Source organism: Papaver somniferum, chromosome 2 (assembly GCF_003573695.1).
Source record: "Papaver somniferum cultivar HN1 chromosome 2, ASM357369v1, whole genome shotgun sequence".
Taxonomy (NCBI): domain Eukaryota; kingdom Viridiplantae; phylum Streptophyta; class Magnoliopsida; order Ranunculales; family Papaveraceae; genus Papaver; species Papaver somniferum.
In genome coordinates this window covers 45,976,052-45,995,713 of record NC_039359.1, presented here as the reverse complement: position 1 = coordinate 45,995,713, position 19,662 = coordinate 45,976,052, and the positions used below count along the sequence as shown (strand labels likewise).

At 36.5% G+C, this 19,662-nt stretch overlaps 1 long non-coding RNA gene across 2 annotated transcripts; it reads left to right on the top strand.

Moving 5' to 3' along the window:
* The first annotated feature begins 11,982 nt into the window (after positions 1–11,982).
* LOC113353182 lies at positions 11,983–13,142 on the top strand. Of its 2 annotated transcripts, none has more exons than XR_003361128.1 (3): positions 11,983–12,094; positions 12,818–12,949; positions 13,067–13,142. It is a non-coding gene; the product is annotated as an uncharacterized LOC113353182 (long non-coding RNA). The 2 variants fall into 2 exon arrangements; XR_003361129.1 differs by having other exon boundaries at positions 11,985–12,094; positions 12,825–12,949.
* Positions 13,143–19,662: the final 6,520 nt, after the last annotated feature.

The following is a 19,662-nucleotide window of genomic DNA, read 5'->3' as shown; positions in this document are numbered from 1 at the left end:
AAGTTTTGTTTACCTAATTTAAATAGGTTATACAAAATCTGCTTTGTGTGGTTGGGATGGGATTTAAGGAATGCGGGGATGGGAAATAGGTAAAACCTCTATTTTTAACCCTTGACTTCATATTTTGGCCTGCATATATATACCATCTTAATAATGGGTTTATGAAAGAGAGAGAAATCTAACTTGGGCTCCTCAAATGTTTCCATTTTTTTTCTTCTTATATATCCTGCTTGGCAAGGTTGTTCACATTTATGACTTAAAAGTTATCTAAATCTTGTCTCGAATACCACCGTGTTTTGAATCTAATTTTTTATTTTCAAGAATATTGGTCGACATCTATTATGGAAGATTGCAACGGGCGTGTACCAAATTACACTGATGAATTTTTCTCGGTCAATTTTTCGTACCTGATCAAGGAATGGCGTGACAACTCGACTAATTGAATGAAAACGAAGATACAAACCACGATCATCTCGGTTTCCAGAGTTCCCCGTTTCTGAGACGAAAATGTTCTGCCAAAAAGACGCGTCTGACATGTCTTGATCGCGCATAATATTTTCTACCCTATGGAAAACATAGGCTTTGCATATAGCTAAATCCTCTTCTTTAGTAAATTTTGGACCACGAATTCTAGCAGACATTTTTTTTTTGACAAATTTTGGTACAAAAGTTTGTGAATGAAAGAAATATTAAGACAGAGAATATGTGGTTTTGGAGATGAAATCGTTGAATTTTATAGGGAGTGAAATAATAGGCATCGGATGAGACTAGCCGTTGTAGGCTCAACCAAGGCCGATCGGCTCAATGTGAGACGAGATAACGGCTTCATTATAGTGGTCATACATTTCCTTGTATAAAGCATACATTTTAACCAATATTTTCCAAACACATCCACAAATATTCTCAACCGAAAATGATCCCAAGCAACACCATGATTTCTAAAAGCAAAGGAAAACAATTTGCATGTGTGGAAGCAAAAGAGGTTTTCCCATTATGTTTCATGGATGACCACAGTCTGATGCAATATCTTTGGATGCATTCTAAGTGTCCACAAGTTGATTTTTCAGCTAACAGAATGGTCGTTGAATCACAACCAGAAAATCTCAGGTATTTGCAATGTCAAGATCCTAACGGTTCTGAAGAACAACGAATGTTAGTTGATGTGATGAAGGAGCAAGAAGAATGAAAAGGTAGCAACATCTTAGAGAAACTTGAAGCTTCATGCCATGTTTAAGAATCCACAACCCGACCACTGTGAAGAAGCATCATCGTGGAAAAATATGAAACTTAAAGTCCGGTTGAATAAGCCACAATCCGACCACTGCAGGGAAGTAGAGTTTACAAAACAAATGATTAGTGAATGCTCAAGCCATGGTTGCAAATTTTTTATGCATTTGGACATTTCTCCAGAAGAAGACACATACGGAAAACACTTCTGGGAATTTCCTTCGTGTTTTAAGGTGGAGTGGATTGAGTAAGCGTATGAACTGATTCATCCAACATTACGTTGTCATTAGCTTAACTAATGGAAATGTATTTGTATTTGATAATTTCAATCCTATCTTTCTTATTGATTTACATATCTTGATTACAAAAGATATACCATAACTTGATCACGTAGCCAGTTAATCAATAAATCCTACAAACTAGGAACTAAACTCATGACTAAAAGACTCATAAAAAATAGGGAATACTAACAAGACGTTTTTCTAACCGGTTTGAATTGGCAAATCCATTCAAACTTATTTCCTATCTACTGATAAAATTTAAACTAATGAAAACCAAATGCTTAACTAAAAAAATATAAAATTTGATTCTACCATTATGAAGTAGAGATTTATTCATTATCCAAGGGATTTTGAAGGCTTCAATAAAGTAGTACCAAACCTTTCTTGATAATAGGCAGTGAAAGAGCAAGTGGTCTTCATCTTCCAAACCACAAGGTTTGCACATAGTATCAGCTACATGAATTCTTATATGAGTCAAATTGTTATAAATTGGTATTGATTTGTAGAAGGCTGACCAAAGGAATACTAACAATTTCGGCGAGACATCCTTCTTCCATATAAATTTTGCAATGTCTTCAGCATATGGAATGATCACACTAGATGCTACACCGGATTCTTGAATTTGGATTAATTGATAACATTGTTTGTTGGGGAACTTAGGAGGGTAGATACGAAACTATTTAATTAAATCGTCTTATGATCCCAAAGTTGGAAGTATACCAAATCTTCTCATATTTTTTTTTATAGAAAAACCTTAGGCAAAAGAACTAAGGACCATACAAGGTGTTAGCAGCACTTGTGCTAAGTCTGCTTTCATTGTTCTTACATTAAATAGTTATATTAAGAGTTTCCGAATTTTGCATTTTATGGATAAATTTTAGACTACTTAACAAGAAAGAATATGCTTGATTCTTGAACTATTGTCTTCAGCGTTGCTTCTGGGGTTATCATAATGATTGATATTGAACTTTCCTTTAATTGCCTGATGGTAGAGATAGTGAAACCTTAATAGGATTTCTTTTGATTCAGCTTGTACCTCAATATTCATATGCTGCTTTTCCTTGGCCCAGCTGAAAGCTAGATCTGCACCTCCTGTTTCTCCCCATTCTCCAAAGTGGCCTGAGTATCCTCTGTTATCAATGATGTTTCCTGCAACATCCAATATAGTTAGTGCAGAGAAATATTTAAGGTTCTCAGGATCTTGTATGGTACAAATCCTTATAATGAATCCAAAATCATGTGGAGTGTGGTTTAGATTATAAGGAATTATGATGTCTGCCTCAGTATCTGACACATCCATAGATGTGTAAAGATCATTTAAAGCATGAGTTGGTATATTGTGCATTCTGTTATAATCACATAAATATTGCTAGATACACTGAGAAGTGTGTTTAGCATTAGGATTTGTGTTATTGAAGATCAGGTCACACCTATCCTTCCAAATGTGCCAGCAAGTAGTAGCATATATGATTGTTTTTCTAGAAGTAGCTCCAGTATCAAACCAAGAGTTAAACCAGTCCATAAAGTTTGTGGTGTTATCAAACTTTCCATGGTTTGTTCCAATAATTTCATTCCAAACTTCTGTTGCAGCAGGGAAATTTAAGAAGAGATGTGTCATGGTTTCCCCCCCCCCCCCCACTATTGCATATTTGACAGATATGATCAATATAGTGCAGAATACTTGCAGTCTTTGTATTGGTGGGTAGGATTTCATGAGCACATTTCCAGATAAAAGTTTTGATAGCTGGAGAAGTATTCAATCTCCAGATAGCCCCCCAATTCCTTGTCAGAGTATCATCTCTGTACAGGTAGTCTATCTTTGTCTTATATAAAGCTTTGACAGAGAACTTTCCAGTTTCATCGAAGTTCCATTGTATTGTGTCTTCTTCTCTTGGATGAGTATTGAGATACAAGATGGCTTGGGCGATGTTTTGGTTGAAACTATGGTGGGTGAGTTGAGAGTTCCCGCTTCCATCAGGGTGCATGAGGTGTGTCATCATCTCTATTTGTTGTGGGCAATGAATGGGTTTGAGAAGCTTAGTTGTAGAGTTAGGTAACCAGTAGTCCTCCCATATGTTGATTCTCATTCCATTGCCTATCTTCCAGGTGCAGTGTTGTTGTATGTTTTGTATCCCTTCCAATATTCCTTTCCAAATCCAAGAGTCTCCAGTTTTTGCTTTTGTATCCATATTTAGAACATTTCTTCCTAGAAGATACTTGGCATCCATAAATTGATACCAGAGTGAGTCCTTGTCTTGTTCAAGCATCCATCCAATTTTTGTGATCATAGAGCTGTTGAAGAGTTTCATATTCATGAAACCTAATCCACCCATATTCTTTGGTTTACATATTGCAGTCCAAGCCTTTGGATAATAGCCTCTGGGATTTTCCAGATTTTTGCCCTAGAAGAAATCTCTTTGAAGCTTGTTTAAATCATGACAAGTTTGTTTAGGAATTCTAAAGCAGTTCATTTGGTAGATGCTGGCTGTTGAGGTAACAGTTTTGATTAGAACTTCCCTGCCAGCAGGGTTTAGAGGCACATTTTTCCAACTTGATAGTCTCAGTTTTAGTTTATCCACCCCTGGTTTGAAAGACTTGATTTTACTTCTGTGAGTGAACATGGGAGAACCTAGATATTTGTCATCCAATTGCAGAACTTGAACTCCCATGACGTTGCCGATGGTAAGAAAGAGGTTATGATCAGTATTTTTGCTGAAGAATACTCCTGATTTGTTGAAGTTGATAAGTTGTCCAGAGGTTTCACAAAAGATATTAAGAATGTCCTTGAGATTCTGAGCTTCCACTTTGTTAGCTTTGCAGAAAACCATGCAATCGTCAACAAAGAGTAGATGATTGATAGAGGGGGCACCTCCACAAATTTTTATTTCAATGATGATACCAAAATCTTCAGCATGAATAAGAGTTCTAGAAAGGGTTTCCATGCAAAGAAGAAAGAGATAAGGTGATAGAGGATCTCCCTGTCTTAATCCTCTGGAAGGGTTGAAGAAGGAGTCTGGTGAGCCATTTATGAGAACAACAGAAGTGGTGGTGGTGATACATTGCATAATCTTGTTGCACCACTGATCATTGAAACCCATATTTGTCATAATAGTGCTGAGGAAATTCCAATCCACTCTGTCAAAATCTTTTGCCATGTCAATCTTTATGCCCATACTTCCATTCTCACTTTTGACACCTCTTTTGAATCTCATAGAGTGTATAAGTTCATGAGCAATAGCAATATTGTCAGATATTTGTCTTCCAGGTATGAAAGCAGATTAGTAGGGTGATATTAATTTGTTGAGATAGGGTTTCAATCTTTGGGCCATGAGTTTGGAAACGATTTTATAGGTAGTGTTACAAAGACTGATAGGTCTGAATTGGCTTGGGGAGGTGGGGTTTGACACTTTGGAGATGAGAGATATAAAGGTTACATTCATTTCTTTTAGCATATAGCCAGACATGAATAAATGTTTCACCATTTTGACAATATCTTCTCCAATTATATCCCAGTTAGCTTGAAAGAAGTTTGGAGGGAAGCCATCTGGTCCTCGGGCTTTGTCTTTAGCCATACTGAAAAGAATGCTTTTAACCTCTTTGTGATAAGGAATTCTGTTTAGCATACTGTTATCAGTAGAGGTGATGGTGGTGGGGATTAGGTTAATGATTTCTGGGTTGATGAGTGGGTTTTCTGCAGTAGCCATTTTGGAAAAATGTTGGGTGAAACAGTGTTTTATCTCATGGTAATCAGTAATCCATTTTCCTTGGATGTCTTGAATAACATCAATCTTGTTTCTTCTTGTTCTGCACTTAGAGGCTCTGTGGAAGTAGCTTGTGTTTTGGTCTCCAAGCTTTATGAATTGATCCCTGCTTTTGGTTTTCCAGAATTTTTCTTCAATATCCTGCCAATCCTTGAGGTGAAGTCTGGCAATTTTTACAGCTTGATTTCTATCAGCTCTGAAGTAGTTGGTTTGAAGCCATAGGAGATGATGCTTGCATTCTTCAATGTTAGTTTTAATGTTACCATAAACCTCCTTTTTCCACTTTCTGAGATGAAGCTTGATGTATTTAAGCTTCCCAGCTATAAGGAAAGCATTGGATCCATAAATATTCTTTCTCCAACATTCAGTTATAATCTCCTTGCAGTCCTTGTGGTCTAACCATGGACCAAAGAACTTGAAGGGAATTTTACCAGTTTGCCAAGAGGGGTTAGAATTGAGAAGAATATGATGGTGATCTGAGCCAATATCAAGCATATTGGAGATGGTAGTATTTGGATATAGAATAAGCCAACTATCAGTAGCCAACCCTCTATCCAACCTTTGTTCAGTGAGATTACAACCATCTCTTTTGTTTGACCAGGTGAACAGGAAGCCAGTAGATCCCAAATCCATCAGATCCAATCAAGGATTTTGTTGCTAAAAATAGCAGATTCATTAGTATCAATGGGATGAGCACTAAATTTTTCAGTGTCATGAAGGATGATATTTAGGTATCCAATAACTAACCAGGGTAAGTTGTTAATGGCAGCTATGCTTTCCAACATTTTCCAAGAGATGAGTTTACTGTCTGTATCATAGAGGCTACCGTAGTAGCCAGTGTATAACCAAGGAGGGCCACTGACAGGATTTACAATAGCATTGATATGATTGAGAGAGAATTCAAGAATCTCAATGTTAAGGTTACTCTTCCATATCAAAGCTAATCCACCATCAGTGCCACTAGCACCTCCTGGATTAACAAACCAATAATTTTGGACATTAATCTCATTCATAGTTCTCTGGAGCTTTTCTTGTTTTTGTTTTGTCTCAGAGATAAAAATGATGTCAGGATTTAGTTTATTTAACATGTCATTGAGATATCTTTTAGCATCCTTTGTTCCCAGACCTTGACAATTCCATGCCAGAGTTATAAAGAATTGCCAAAAATAGGACACGAGAGGATATTTTGAAGATAATCTTCTAGTGATGGAATCATAGATTGCAAGTGAAATCAAACAGATAGGCAACCAGTGTAAAATTATTGATAGGCAAAGGTGAAGTAAGTTATAGAAGTGTACCATATCAACAACCGAGGAAGCTCCCAAGTCACCATTAGCCACCAAATTGTTGTTGGAGTCCAAAGATATAGCAGGGTTGTTACCTTGTTCTTTGAATCTTTTGAGGCAGTCAGAATCAAATGAGTTGGTGTAAATATCATCCTCATCTTGAATAGGTTTCTTTCTTTTGGTTTCCATCACAGAGTCCAGAGAATTTTGTGAAGTAGAGAGATCAAACACATGGATTTTCTTTTTTTCCTTCCATGCTTCCTTTTTTTTTTTCCTGTTCAGCTTCCATTCTAGCCTTAATTTGAGTTAGAGTTGGCAAGGAGTTGAAATGGAAAGTCTTTGGAGGTGGGGAGGTTGGGAAGAAGTTAACAGGGTCAACTGTATGATGGTTGTCAGTGTTTGAGGCGATAGAATTTTTGGCTCTTGCAGCAGTTTTCATCCTTGGAGAGTTTTTCCTGTAGTTTACAACAATTCTCTTGGCCAGCTCCAATTTTTTGTTTTTGATTTGGCAAGCTAGGACATCTGGGTGAGGTGGGAAAGTTTCTAAGGGAATTTCAGGTTGAGCACTAAAGATAATTGGTTTCGTTGGAGATGAGGCAAGTTTTGTTATAGCTGTTTCAAGATCCAACTTTTTTGCTAATTTAATTTTTAGCTCAAATTCAGATGTAGCATCTGTATCAGAGTAGGGTATGTAGATAATGTTTTTTCCAGCTTGCACAATTTTTTGTTGTTGAGTTCTTGGTGGGGGAGCTGGTTGGGGTGTTGGGAAATTGTTGTAGTGAGATTGAGTGTGGTTTGGCGGTGTAGGACAAGAGGGACTTGGGTGATCTAAGATTCTGCAGACTTTACAGAATTTTATTCCATTGAGAGCGTAAGCAAATTCAATCCAATGTGAAGTAGTGGTGGTTTCAAAAGCTTCAATACCAAATTTGAGAGCTCTGGTAACATCAATTGTAAGTTTGACCTCCAAATTCTTTTCAAATCTATCTCTTCCATAAGCTTTCTTAGTAGTTTGGAAGACTCCAACTGGTCTGAGGATGCTTTGAATGTCTGGTATGATATGAGATGGAATTCTTTTGATGAGAAGCCAGATCATTATCTTTGAGAACTGTTCTTCATCAATGAGTTCAGGTCCTCCTGTAGGAACACCAACCAAAACCATAAGCTTATCAAAGACTCATCTTGTTCTACCATTTCTCAAAGTGGAGTAATCTTCTTCATGGGTAAGTCTGAGAATGTAGTAGTTTCTTCTCCTGTTCCAATTTTCCACTTCTACTCTACTTTGCAGCTCACAGTAAGCATTGATGAACGAGCTGACCTTTGAAGTTTGGAAGAAGATGTTGCTACAGAGTTTTCCAATGAAACACCATTTCCAGTCAATGGGTTGTTTAGATCTGATATTTTCAGGGTTAATGAAGACTTTTGGGAATAGATCCTCAAGGATAGTAAGCACAGTGTTCATTTTGTTTACTAGATTATCAATGCTAGGTGGAGGAGTGGTTGATGAGGATACCATATAATGATAGTAAGCATAATTGCAGTGAAGGAAGGGGTTTGAATAATGTTCACTAGTATGGGAGGGGTGAGTATGTAAGTTGGAAAAGTGAGGGAAAGGGGTGCATGCTTTATTTTGAAAATGATTCACGGGTTTGAAATTTTGTTTCATATCAACTTTTGTTTGATTTAGAAGTTCATAGGAACTTGCGTAGTTTTGTTTTGACTTGATATCTTTGATGTTGATATAACATAAAACTTTCCTGATAGCAGATTGGTGTTGTGCATCTTTCCTTTGTAGCAGGGGGGCCATGCTAGATGGCTAATTGTGCTTGGTGATTAGACCTGTGATAAAAACATTGATTAGTATAAAGAGACAGAGTTGGGACCTTACCTGTGATTGGATTTGCGCTGTTAATAAGTATTGCGACTTTCATTTGACTAGGAGTGTGAAGATGTTGGTCTCGTATTTGGGGTTGGTTGTTTCCTTGAGTCAGTCAGATGGTTAGCTATGTCGCACTGAGTGTGGTTTTTTTTAAACCTGAAAGACCGTTTGCTGCTGAAGTCTCTGAACCAATTAATGCCTTTGAACCCATTTGACGCACGTGTTGTACTAGCATAGCCTTGGCATATTTCCAAGCCATAATGGTTACATATTGAAGCCTGAGATGTGTAATTCAGATATTTGTGGAGATGCATAGTCTTACGGTGTAAAAATGGATCATTATAATTGTGATGGACCGATTTCCAAGTATTGTGTGCATACCTGGTACCCGACCCGTAATAATCTGATTCTTACCCGAGACCCGATCCGAGATAGTGAAAAGATTGCAACTGCCAAGTGTTAACTGCCGCTCCGCATGAGCCAATAAGGTGTTATTGTAGGTGAAGAACCAATCACGTAGGCTGTAGGCTTGCCGATACGCAATTGCAACTGACCCAAATCTCTAAGACCAATTTTCTTAGAGATCAGAGGGATGAGTGAAACGGTTAACGGCTGTGATGTGCAGTCTGTTGCTTTTCCCAGCCAAAATATAAACAAGAGAAAGCTTTTCAGTTTCTTATTCAATTTATTTCGATCAGAACCACTGAGATAAGCAGTTTTTAGGATCAGAGAATGCCGCGAGTTCTGTATTGCGAGGGGGAGATAGTGGAAGAGACCCCTAAGATATTGATGGAACGTACACTGGACTGGTATGATCCTCGTATAACCATTTCAAGTCTGCCATACGGAATTGCTTTCCCCAACGGAAGAGAAGCAGCAAACTATACCCGCAACTTCAACTGGCACTAGTATAATTTGCACTATAATCGGCGAATAAAATTGGAGCAGATGTATGATCAAATTCCTCCTGGCCATGTCCAAATTGTAACGAGGTCTTGATTTAATCTGCCTCCTTTCCAGGTAATTTTTTTGTGACATGCATGTTCAGAAATTTTTTTAATTTCTTTTCACAGTAATGTTTGCTAAAGGCATTTGCTTCCAGAAGAATTTGAATTATGTTGATGGGTTTATTTTCCCACCAAATCTTAAGGGTGATGCGGGAGATATAGAGGGGTCTACTCGAAGGGGAAGGCATGTGTTTCTTGATAGTGTGAATGAAATTGGTAGTGGTAGTGGTAGTGGTGTTGTAGATGATAATGGTGGTGGTAATCATGGTGGAGGTGGAGATGGTGAAACAACATCTAGTGGAGGATATCAAGGTCAGCGGGGAGTTCCTCCTCCGCCAGTTGGTGGTCGAATTTGGGGGGCAAGGGATGGCTGGGTGGTTTTTGCTACTCATCCCCGTCGAGGCCGATTCGTGATCAATGAAGGAATGGTACTTGTGGGAGACTGGTATATTGTTTGTGGTGGTGTGCGCCAGGGTTTCTATGCAGTGACCATGCCTGAGACTAAGAGAGTTGACATTCGAGAAAATGCCTCCATTCCCATACCTATTGGTGCTGTGATTTTCCCAAATTTGGATATGCTGACCCCTGTAGTTGGACGTATGGCTACAGATGTTGTTGTTGTTGCTAATTCTTGTAATGGTGAAGCCAATCCTTCTCAGAATGTTCCGGTACTAGAAACTGAGCCAGAGCCTACTCAACCTAGAGCCAATACTGGTGAGAACCAATCTGCTGCTGCACTTCCTGCAGTGAGGCTAGAAGAACAACTGGAGGTGCTAGTACTAGTTAAACTGGTAAATTTTAATTTAATTTTCAGAGGGATGTGAGTTGTTTTCAAGTAACTGAACATGAAAGTCTTTTTTTGGTTGACATCACAAACAAGTTTTTTTTTTTGGTTTAAAGATTAAAGGTTTGAATTGAATGTTGTGAAGAGTGGGTATTTTTTGTTCAAATAAATTGGTAGTGATATTAGGATTTGGCCAGTAGGTTGCTTTAAAAGTGTAGTGCAGTCTAGTCTTAGTATGAAAACTTATGTAATATGTGTAGAGCATAACAAAAACATAATGAGGATTGTTGTTCACGCATTGGATAACAAGAAACAGGACATAGGCATAACTTAATATAGCAGAGGTACTTACTTGCTCAGGCCTGATTAGAATCATCCTAGAAATGTTTATTTTATAGGAAAATAAGAAAGCAGTCCATCTCCCTTGAATAGTGAATGAAATTGTGGTGTTGTTCAGGAGGAATAACCAGTTGTACTTATAGTAATTGAGATTTTTGTTTTGGAACTTTTTTCAAGATAGAAGTATCATTTGTTTGCAATCTTTAGGAAAAATAGTGTAGGATGTGTTGTAATTTTTGCAACGGAGAATCTGGAATTGCAGGGGAAGAATTTCCTTGTGATTCAGATGTTGTAAATATGCCATGTAGGGAGAATTTCCAGCTTCCATAAGTTTTGTTTCTGTGATTTTTGTTCTGTTTATGATTATAGTGATTGAAGTGACTGGGGTGATTGTAGTGATTGCAGAGATTGGGTATATGTTAGTGACTTTCGGATTGCAGTTGAAGAAATAGCTTCCACTGTGATTTGGGTAATAGATATTCAGAAAATTAGTGTTGATTGTTGGTAACTTCATTGAAACCCAGAAAGATAGGCTGAGAAGAGTGCAAGAAAATAATATTCAGTTGTAGGGGAACTAATGATAAACTGATAGCTTGAATTTGACATGTGAATTGCGAGTTGACGTTAATTCTTGCCGAACATTCCGGAAGAAAAGAGCCGTTGGATGCTAGGAGACAGCCCAATGGCTATAGAGAAAATGCCACCGGGAAGAAAAAAGGGACACTCAGGCGATTAGAAGAGAGAGAGAGAGTAAGTCGTACGAAGAGAGAGAGAGAATTCAAGTGAAAGCAGGAGGATGTTCATCTATGCAATCTTTATAACGTGATTTCTCACTCTTAGTATAACGTGATTTCTCACTCTTATAGCGTGTTCGTTTCGGGTAATTGGGAGCCCAGTAATTGGATTCCAAGGGAATAGGTCCAATTCCCCTGAACCGAACAGCCCAAAAAAATTTAGAATTTGATTTCTAAGGAATCCAATTCCCTCCTATGGGCTCTATTCTATTGCATTGGTGGGTGGGTGGAAAGGAATTTGATTCCGTAAAAAACAAAGGGAATTGAGCGAAAATTACGAATCTGTCCCTCTGAAAACAAAATCTGAATCTGGTTTTCATTTTTCATTTCTAACCATTTCGTTTGAGATCGAGAGAGAAGAAGAGATCGAGAGAGAAGAAGAAAGAAACCACTGAAGAATGAGAGATGGAGAAATACAATGATTAGGTTGTGGTTTTAACTTCTCGTATTTTCTTTCTTCTCTATCTTATGTAATTTCATTTTTTTTTAACTGCTCGTTTTGTTAGGGTTTTGATTTCTTTTCAGTTTGTTACAGGAATGATTGATTAAAAGACAAATTATCACCTCAATTGGATTTACGGCTTTGTGATAATCGGTCATCAACTCAGGAACAATGATTTCTTCCACAAGAACTCTAACTTTCATTTTCAACAGTACCTATTTCTTCTTTTCCCGACTCAATCAACTACAGTATTATCAGCGTTTCCCTTTGATTCAACTAATAAGAACTTTCAAGGTATAATCCGTTCACCAATTTCATTTAAATTGATTTCGGTAATTTTTTAGTTTTATGATAAAATTAGCTTATGCATGTGTATGTTGGGTTTATGATATAATCCATGAAATCATCTTTTAACTATCCCTTGATTGTGTTGTGTTTTTTTGACAATGAAAAACTAACTTAGATTATGCTTTTTTTTTTCCTGAAAAACTTTTGATATTTGACTTGAGACCTATATTGAGTCACCCTGTGGCTGTATGATTGTTTACTGTTTTATCATCCGTGTCTGTATAGTCATGTATGGTTGACCATTTTGTTCTTATCCTTTTCAAATTCAGACCCACTTCCAGTATGGCACCTCTAGTCTTGACAAAAAAAAGGAAACTTGAAATGATGACAGACAATATCCGAACAACGATGGATGCTGTAACTTTATTTTACATTCATTTCTATTCATATGTATTGCGTCATCAAAGCAGTGTGTTAAGAGCTAATGATCGTTTTGAATTAACTATGGTACGATTGTGGGTGATGGAAGATTTGGTATACAAAAGTGACACCAAATGTAAATCCCAACTTCGTCTCGTTAGACGCACTTTTAGAATTCTTTGTCATAAGTTGCGCACTGTTAGTCGACTAGAAGATAATAGGAATTGTGATGTCGAAGAAATGGTAGCGATATTTTTATATGTAATTACGCATCACCATAAGAATAGAGTTGTGGGTTTTCAATTCAAGCGATCAGGAGATACGATTAGTAGACATGTGAACACGGTGTTGAAAGGAGTTATTAGGCTTCAAGGAGAGTTGTTAAAAGAACCGGTAGCAGTCTCTACAAGTTCTGTTGACCAGAGATGGAACTGCTTTAAGGTATGAGATTGTCTCAAATGAAATATTATAACCTTTTTAACCTTATATGTCATGAATATTAACACTTGGTTTTTCGTATCACTAATGAACTATTAACATCACCTTGTTTACCTTTAGAACTGCCTAGGGGCATTAGATGGAACACATATTAGTGTCCACGTTGCAACAGCAGACAAGCCTAGGTATCGTACAAGGAAAAGCGCAATTGCTACCAATGTCTTAGGTGTATGTTCTCAAGACTTGGAGGTTATATATGTATATTCTGGATGGGAAGGATGAGCTGCTGATTCTCGTGTTCTTAGGGAAGCCATTTACAAAAAAAAATGGCTTAAAAGTTCCACATGGTAAGTTTGTTAGAATATTATAACTTGAATCTGCGGATTAGCGAGTGTTTTTCATGTTTTTTATTAAGATAGTGATGGTTGTTTACATGCTTACTATTTTAGGTTACTATTACCTTGTTGATGTCGGTTATCCAAATAGTGGAGGATTTCTTGCTCCCTTTAGAGGTCAACGTTATCATTTGAAGGAATGGGGGCGAGATCGTTTAGAATCCAGGACAGCTGAAGAATTGTTCAATATGAAACATTGTAGGGATAGGAATGTGATTGAAAGAGTTTTTGGATTGTTGAAAATGAGATGGGCAATACTTAGGGGTCCCTCATGGTATCCTGTGAACATACATTGCCGTTTTATCATGGCCTATTGTTTGATACATAACCTTATTAGGAGAGAAATTCCTATGGATGAATTTTTACCGGAAGATGAATATGAAGATGAACCAATTAATTTGGTTTCTCCTCAAGAAAGTCGAATGATCGAACATGTCGATTCCTCGAATTATTGGGATGTTCAGAGAAAGGAGTTAGCTAATCAAATGTGGGAAAGATGGACTGCACGTAGATGTAGGCGCATATTTAGTTAAAATGATTTCATCATTTTCCTGTATTAGCTTACATTTTTTATCACTTTCATTTGTACTGAACTGTTACAAGAACAAGGTTTATTACTTATCTTCTAATGGTATAGTAAGGGGGATGGTTCATTTCAGATTTATTTTTTCAAATGGTTGATTTTTGTCTCTATCTTATAGTATCTGTGTGAGTTTGATAGCAGCAATGACTACTATGTTTTCCGCCTTTACAACAATCACAGATGATGAAATCTCACTGTTAATCTGTGAGTTACTATGGTTCATTTCCTTGTTCCATTTGAAGTTAAACTACTTATGAAATTATCTTGACATAATTTGGTTGTAAACAGGCAAGTAATGGCACCTCATCGGAGTTGGGTACAAGCTGAAGATGACATATTGGTTGATGTTTTGACGGAACTTTCACTTGATGGAAAGTGGAAGAGTGATACAGGATTTAAATCTGGCTATTTGAAAGTGATTGAGCAAAAATTAGCTGAGAAACTACCCAATTCCGGGTTAAGTACTACCAACATTGATTCGAGAATAAAGAATTTGAAGAAGCATTCAATGGCAATCAACGAAATGCTAAGTTCTGGAAGTGGTTTTGAATGGGATTATGTCAACAATAAGCTTGTGTGTGAGAAGAATTTATTTGATGAATGGGCTAAGGTAATTTCAAACCATTATTTAATATATTTCTTTCTATTTAATTAGTTGTGTCTCTAATTTCTCCTCTAATCACTATTCGAAGTTTGAGATTGAGCTACCTTATGAACCATGTAGTGTGAACAGTGTAAGTATATTTAGTGAATTTGGTAACGATGACCATTATAGGCATCAATTGATGGTGATAACTAGACCTTGTGGTGGGATAAGGTCTCTGTGTATGGACTTTGAGGAAGTCAAGGCTTGAACGCGCAGTAGTAATTCTACTATTCTACATCTTTGTGTTACTGCACTGTTACTCAATTGTTACTCAACTAATACTCAGTGCACTGTTTATTTTAACTGCACTGTTACTGCACTGATACTCACCGTTCACCTGTGTCTTCACTAACTAATATCATGGGTGTAGCTTCTACATTCGCGTTAATAACACTGCCTCTGGCAAGTCCGCAATTTCATTTTGCATTTGTTTCGTTTCATTTATGAACTGTGAGTTTCTAGTTTAATTTTGTCCAGTTTGTTGTTCTTATTTTTTGAAGTCCCAATTTGTGGATTTTGCAGTCTCATCCAAGTATAAAGGGAGTGTATGGGAAAGTTTTTCCTCATTTGGACGCATTGGTTGAAATATTTGCTGAAGATAGAGCAAATGGTAAAGGAGATGCTTCTTTAGCTGAAGAGTTGGAAGAGATAGATAAAGAAGATGAGCAAGAAAGGGAGAACGAAACAAAAAAGGAAACTGAACAAGAAACAGAACGCGAACAAAGTAACCAATCTGTATCAGTGGACGAAGCCAATAATAGTAATGATAAAGGTAGGAGGAGGAAGAGGGTTAGATCATCTTCTTTGGATGTTGGATCTGGTGAATCAAGTGGTGATTCGAATGGTCTTAATCAGATGGTTAATTCTTTCAGCAAGTTTGTATCAGGAACTCTTTCACATTTTGAAGCAATTCGTAGTACATTGGCCCAAGAATCAGACACCAACAAACAGTTGTTTGAGAAGCTACAGAAGATTGATGGTCTTACTGATGATGATGTGATAGATGCTGCTTCGATTATACTTGATTCATCTACGAAGACCAAAATGTTTTTCGGGATGGAAGAAGGGAAGAGGGCTCACTATGTGAAGAATAGAATACTCAAGTAGTAGTGAAAAAAAGAAGCTTCAGAAGATGGCTGGTGTGAACCGCATTGGTGGAAAAGGAAGCGTTAGAAGGTCCACTGAATTCCTCTTTTGTTTTCTTACGGGTATTTGGTTAGAAACAACTGTACTTTCTCCAATTTCAATTTAAGTTCTTGTTTGTGTAGTTTTGAAGAGTTGTTTAAGACTTTATGAAACCTGAAGCTAGTTTTGGCATATGAGATAAGCTGGTAAGAACTCTTGATTATAAATCTAGGTTAGGAAGCAAGAAAAAGCACTCTTAGTTGGCTTAACTTCTTAATTACTTTGATACAAGTTTATGAATTACAGCAACTCTCCATCTGCAGCAGCTGTATAGTCTGCTGTGAAAGATCAGTAATTCTGCATTATTGTCACCTGCTACTTTTCTGTGATGGCGTTGTATTTTTTTGGCAAATTCTATATGTTCGAACTCTACATTCGAAATACAACAATAGAATCTTATATTTTGTTTTTGCCTTTCGAAATAAGGTTGTGATTCTACTCTATAAATTTGTTCGCTCAGTTTTATGTAAGTAATCAGTAAATCTGTAGTCTATGAAAAAGATATAGTTTCACTTGAGAAGTTCTTAAAGAACCATGTGGAAAAAGGCGCTTCATACACAAGTGGAACAATAGTCATCCATGGTTCAAATTTGTTTTGAAATTTTGAATTCTTAAATTTTTGAGTTTTAGCTTTATTAGAAGTTTCAAGGATATTTAAGTAAATAATAGATTTGAATTACAATGGAATCCAATTATCCCAACCAAATAGATTTTGTTTTACCATGGAATCCATTTCTTGGAATCCAATTCTAGGAATTGGATTACCCTGTAATCCAATTCCTGAGATTTGAAAAACTTGAACCGAACAGGCTATTAGTATTTAAGTAATGAAGCTATCGCCAGTGGCTTTGTTTATCTATGCAATCTTTAATTGTGTACCATTTTGTTCTTGCTTGGAAATCAGTCTTTTAACGAACCTACAAAAATCCACCAATCATGTCAAAAGTAGAAAGAGGTTCCTAGCTCCATATTTTTTTGCTAGAGCACCGTTTGATTTCAAAATTCCTTTCCAAAGACCCCTTCTTTGTACGACGCTCATGTCAATTGAAACTATAGTGTTTGCACTTGAGCTTGTTTGTTTTTGCACCATCTTTCTCCATAAGCTTTGTTTTTATTTGGAGTACCTCCAAATCCACTTTGACAAGAGAGTTGTGTTAAAAAATCTAAGATTCTTCAAACCGAGACCATCATCCTTTTTTTTGACCTGTAAACCATTCCCCATGCCATCCAACACATCTTTAATACTCTCTCCGTCCTAGTTTATTTGTCAATATTGTGTTTTTCTTAATAAAAGTGTACCAAAAAATTACTATATTTTCCACTAAAATTATCTAATTATCAAGAAAGAAATAAAAATTAGGATACAAAAACTTGTATATTAAACAAGTGATTTGAAAGATTGATGGTGTACACGGAAGTAATTTGAATTTGTTTCAAGCTTTTGCAAAATCCTATTTTGACAAGTAAATTAGAACGGAGAGAGTATATTTTTTCTGGTACCCCACATTGTTTTTTTCAATATATTTTTCATTTTGTTTTCGACGAGTGTTGGAAGAGTCACCAGGATTGATAATAATTGAGAGACTAGACAAAGTGCTTTTTATTAAAGTGGGTCTTCATGCCTTTGTTAAATACTTCGTTTTCCATTGGGCAAGTTTATTTTCCATTCTTTCCAACATTGTGTCCCAAACAGTGAAACATCTGGGAGTCACTCTTAATGGTAGTCCTAGATATTTGATAGGTAGTTTCTCTGTTTTATATCCCATTTCTCCCGCTAACTCCACAATAAGACCATCTGCTCCAATATTAACCATTGTTCTTTTCCATGTTCAATTTTATCCCCGTTGGTGTTTCAAATATCATTAAAAAACAAGCTTCTTACCTGTTTGATGTCGACATTCAAGAATATTACCATGTTAATTTTGTTGATTCGTTAGTGTTAGAGCATTGCTCGGTTGAACCCACTAGCATTGGTATGTCAAGTTAGTTCTCAGTTTCAGTTGCCAAAATGCATTCTTGATTTAGCGTATTAAAGATAGTTTCGGACTATATTAGGTCTAAGAAGTTGAATCAAAGCTATCCTTAAAGGATGAAGATTGAAGACTACAAGAAGACATCAACAAGTACTTCATCAACAAAGGTATGTAATTGATTTTATTTGGATTCTTGTTCAATTCTACCTTTCTAATCTATCGAGATAAATGCTCACTCTATGGAACAATTCCTATGACGGTAAATGTACATTTATGTATATATACTTGAGGTTATTTGATTCATGACTTTGGTAACAATAACCTTTATCCCTATAGAGGATCTCATGTTATAGTGAATGAGCTTACGAATTCAACGAGCCAAGAATAGAGCTGTCAAACGGGCCAAGCTAGGGTCAACCCGTCCCTAGCTTGCCAACCCGTACTAGGGTTAGGGTCAACCCTAGCCCTAGTACTATTCACGAACAAGCTCAAAACCCCAACCCTAGCCCTAGACGGGTCAACCCTGACGGGTTGGCGGGTTGGCTTGTTAATGTTATCAATTTAAAAATTAAATTTAAAATTTAGGATTGTTTAGGATTATTCATTTAGTAAAGGTCGAACCTAGGTCAATTTGGTGTTTAACTAGAAGTCTCACCACTGAGTTGTAAAGTGGACATTTTTATTGCCACTTAATCAACGATATAGCCGGTTACGACGCTTTAGTTTTCTTAGGCAGAGAACCCTAACATCAACTAAGCATTTTACTTTTTTTTTTATCATTTTATAAGTTTAAATTAATGTGAGTAAGACTAACTCACTGTTTAAATTATGCTAGTCTTTTTATCAATTTAGGACATCCTGAATAAATATGTGATTGATGAATCTAAGTTGTAATTTAATTTATTGATTGATTATTTAAAATCTAAAAATTGTTATATTTGTTTGGATAGATCCAAAATTAGCTTTATTTATTGACTTAAAATTAACTAATTCTAATATATGTTTGCAAATCATGAATTTTAAAGAGTTGGTGGGATTGAGGGATATATTTATTAATTTTGACGGGTTGACGGGTAACCCGCGGATTGGCCCTAGCCCGACTTGTTTTCTAGTAGGGTTGTATATGCCAACCCTAACCCGGCCCGTTTAGACAACAAGCAAAGCCGGGGAGGGTTGAAACAAGCCGGGTTAGGGTCAACCCGCAAGCCGGGTTATAAATTGACAACTCTAGCCAAGAATCACTCAATTCCGAGTTATAACGATGAAGTTATAAGTGATTTATTAAAGTAACAATTATAAGTGTTGCTGTAATTGTTACAGTTCGTCAGTAGGAAACAATCTGTGGACTGTTTGTAACTGTTCACGGATTTGGGCCCAATTACGTGACTAAAAGGCATTTTTGGTCAAGTTGGTGATGTCTCCTTATCTAGGTAAGATGGCTATTAATCCAAACATATTTGATTTCCATATTAAAGTGTTTGTGATAACTTTTAATTCATGCCTAAGTTAAAATGTGATTTATTCACATAAATACAATATTTGCTAATTAATTATTTATTTAATTATTTTGGCAAGAGTTGTAACTTAGGAAAGACTCTCATATTTAGGAGAGTCTTGAAAAAGGAAAATAGTCAAAACTCTAGCTTAGCTTTTAAGCTAACTTAGTCATTATAAATAAAGGGTTCATGAGTTTACACGTTTTTCATCCCCTTTGGAAAATTTGGTATAAGCTTCATAAGATTGTTTTCCATGTCTTATGTTCTTCGTGAACAAGAGTGAGATAAAATTCTTTGTATTGGGGATCACAAAGCCGAGATGGATTTAATCTTCGTGATTGATTATACAACTTGTAATCTAGGTTTTTCACCTCTTGTCTATTCTAAGGTTTTCTCTTCTGATATAAAACCATTCAAGAGTTGTTGATCATAAACCCT